This window comes from Oncorhynchus nerka, linkage group LG18, assembly GCF_034236695.1.
Source record: "Oncorhynchus nerka isolate Pitt River linkage group LG18, Oner_Uvic_2.0, whole genome shotgun sequence".
In the NCBI taxonomy this organism is placed as follows: domain Eukaryota; kingdom Metazoa; phylum Chordata; class Actinopteri; order Salmoniformes; family Salmonidae; genus Oncorhynchus; species Oncorhynchus nerka.
Window position 1 is genome coordinate 3,374,300 of NC_088413.1, and position 4,004 is coordinate 3,378,303.

A 4,004-nucleotide genomic window follows, 5' to 3' on the forward strand; every position below is an offset into this window, starting at 1 on the left:
ATAGACACTGAATTGATCTGAGAGTCACAGGGTTGTGATAGAGCTCATATAATTAAAGATGGACTTTGTGATAACTAATTCTGACTTGTGTGTGGTTTGCTCTAATGATTTGGTAAATAGAGGAAATTTCCACGACATTTGGCGACGAGGATGGGATGTGAATCTTCACTCGGTGACCGTTCCTGACGATCTAGGTAAATAAATCGTGCACGAGGGATCCCCTAAACTTGGGATCTCAGGGAAACCACACTTCGGGAACGAAGCAGATGGACCAACCTTTGATCTAAGAGGAAGCGAGCCGAGTGGATACCACATCTCAAACTGAGTTTTTTTTAAAGAAAAAGGTGAGCGAACCACACACAGATTTGAAGTCAAGTTTTTTAATTATGCCTGTTACGTATACTCTGAGCGTGAATTCCTTTGTAAGGAAGGCACCTTGGTGCCGTAAGCAGGGCCGAGTCAGAGGAGAGTAATCTGGGAGTTTTGTGGACTCAAAAGATACTCTGCACTGTCCGGTTGCGAGTGACCAAGAGCCCCCCTGACACTGAATTGATCACAGTGGGGATTTGGTGAGGTCTGTTGGGGTGAGGGGCCAGGGGACTGTGTGTTCTAGGTGAAACACGGCACTTGGTGAAGCCCTATTGGAAGAAGGACCTCAATTCTGTGCGTCTGTGTGATTGTCTAAGTGACCCTCAGATGTGGTGAATTCCAATTATTTTAAATGTGCTAGCCAGGTATGCCCTGGGTTACTCTGTGTGAGTATTTTGTTATGGGATCACTAGGTAATAGTTGTCGGACCGTTCTGTGTGAGCGGGGTAGGGTTGACTCTGTGTGGGCAAACCTTTTTATGTTCTGATGTTCTGTGTGGACGTCTGACCAGTTCTGTGTGAACATCTGACCAATCCTGTGTGGGTGATCCTTAAAGTTCTGTGTGAGTACCTAAGATTTCTTAAGTTTTATATGGATTCTGTGAATTATTTGAAATTATGATAAATTGTATGTGTGTATAATCAATTACTAGAGACAATTTAAACCACCCATTCGTAGACGTACATAGGTTTTGAGTTGGTATCTTAAATGGATAATTTGATAAAGATGAAGTTTTTAAGCACTATTAAAATAATCTACCAAATCTGGGAAATTGAGCTCTAGAAACTGATTAGAGTGTGTCCACTTTTGGTTATCTTACCCTAACGATGTAACTATAAAACGCATATTGGATTATCTCCGTCTGGGTGAAACATTTGAAATTAAACTGCCCTTAAGGTCTGAACATGTTATATTTTTTCTTCCCAGTATGAGAGAAGTTGCGGGATTTATTGAATAAACTGAATAAAGTTAGAGAGAATTAAGAGGGAATCTCGATGTAATTTATAATGTCGTACAAAGCCTAAGGTTTTCCATCAAACTAATTATCATTGCGTGATTAATGTGGTGTATTAAAGTAATTGAAATACGTTGCATAAGTAAACATAATCTACTTTTAGTAAAAGGCGCAATATCTGTTTCCTAGTCATTAACTGTCGATTTTATTCTTTGATTGCTAATATATTCATTTGGAATTTGAGAATCATAGCTGGAGTAATGTTTTTACTATTAAAATTGGGCTATTATTCTTCTGGGAATTGCCGATAGTGACGTATTGTGATTTTATTTGTAAATTGGGTTTATTTGCGGAGAATCTTCGTTTTTCGCATAGCATTAGTGGTTAAGTGGTAGAATTCTCGCCTGCCACGCGGGAGGCCCGGGTTCGTTTCCCAGTCATTGCGCTGACTGAATTTGGAGTTTTTGATTGTGAAATAATCTATTTGTATGTTTTGCCTGGAAAGTTATGGTCGCTAGTGTCAGGACCCGGTTACGAACCCGGGTCTCCGGAGTGAGAAACAGTCACTTAACCAACTGAGCCACGAATAGTCGGCAGAACCCAGAAGATGAGGCAGACACAGCAGTACTTGAGACGGTGTATTTAATGTAGTAAAAAGTGAAGTCCTTCAGGAACACATGTAACTCCACAACCTCAAAAGGAATTCCACAAGAACAAAGGTAATCCTCCAAGACAAAAAAGGTAAATCCACAAGGTGGTAGGTATAGCACAAAAAGCCTCAAAAGATACTCAAAAATAAATAAACAAGAACAAAAAACAGAATTCCACAAGAGCGTCCACCGGGATCAACAAGAGTTAACAGAATACTAGGGCTGGGTGCTAACATACAAATACAGAGCAAAGGACTGAGGAAAACAAAGGGTTTAAATACAATCAGGGAAACGAGGCACAGGTGCAAATAATAATGGGGATCAAGGGAAAACAAAAGGTCAAAAGGCACAATGGGGGCATCTAGTGACCAAAAACCGGAACAACCCTGGCCAAATCCTGACAGCTAGTGTTTGTATAAGATATAACATACAGGTATTCTATCCTGCCTACTGCATACAGAACAGAGTACAATTCATTACTAGAGACATACAGGTATTCTATCCTGCCTACAATTCATTACTAGAGACATACAGGTATTCAGAACAGAGTACAATTCCAACAGGATATCAGAGATGCAGAAGAAGAGTATTCATGTGGTGATGATGTATGCTGTGTTGGAGTGCTCAGCCTGCTGGGTAAACTTCCCCTTAATTCTACCATCATGTCCTCATGTTACTGACCCTACTAAGTCGCTCTGGATAAGAGCGTCTGCTAAATGACTTAAATGTAAATGATATGACACAACCGCTGCTCACACTATTAGGACATCTATTCTGACTTACTTCAGCTTCATCAGTTTATATGTGGGATCCACCAGACCAGCTGAAAGCAGTCCCCCTGCAGAGTCTCCTGGGTGACTGTAGCTCAGGTCCAGCTCTTTCAGGTGGGAGGGGTTTGACCTCAGAGCTGAAGACAGAGCAGCACAGCCCTCCTCTGTGACCAGACAGCCAGACAGCCTACAGAGAGACACAACAGCTGTCTAGGTTGATGTACCTCTTTTGAAGAACATATCAAGACCATTTCGAGGACAGCTTTTTTCCATCTACGTAACATTGCAAAAATCTGAAACTTTCTGTCCAAAAATGATGCAGAAAAATTAATCCATGCTTTTGTCACTTCTAGGTTAGAATACTGCAATGCTCTACTTTCCGGCTACCCGGATAAAGCACTAAATAAACTTCAGTTAGTGCTAAATACGGCTGCTAGAATCCTGACTAGAACCAAAAGATTTGATCATATTTCTCCAGTGCTAGCCTCTCTACACTGGCTTCCTGTCAAAGCAAGGGCTGATTTCAAGGTTTTACTACTAACCTACAAAGCATTACATGGGCTTGCTCCTACCTATCTCTCTGATTTGGTCCTGCCGTACATACCTACACGTACGCTACGGTCACAAGACGCAGGCCTCCGAATTGTCCCTAGAATTTCTAAGCAAACAGCTGGAGGCAGGGCTTTCTCCGATAGAGCTCCATTTTTATGGAACGGTCTGCCTACCCATGTCAGAGACGCAAACTCGGTCTCAACCTTTAAGTCTTTACTGAAGACTCATCTCTTCAGTGGGTCATATGATTGAGTGTAGTCTGGCCAGGGAGTGGGAAGGTGAACGGAAAGGCTCTGGAGCAACGAACCGCCCTTGCTGTCTCTGCCTGGCCGGTTCCCCTCTTTCCACTGGGATTCTCTGCCTCTAACCCTATTACAGGGGCTGAGTCACTGGCTTTACTGGGGCTCTCTCATGCCGTCCCTGGAGGGGGTGCGTCACCTGAGTGGGTTGATTCACTGTTGTGGTCATCCTGTCTGGGTTGGCGCCCCCCCCCCTTGGGTTGTGCCGTGGCGGAGATCTTTGTGGGCTATACTCAGCCTTGTCTCAGGATGGTAAGTTGGTGGTTGAAGATATCCCTCTAGTGGTGTGGGGGCTGTGCTTTGGCAAAGTGGGTGGGGTTATATCCTTCCTGTTTGGCCCTGTCCGGGGGTGTCCTCGGATGGGGCCACAGTGTCTCCTGACCCCTCCTGTCTCAGCCTCCAGTATTTA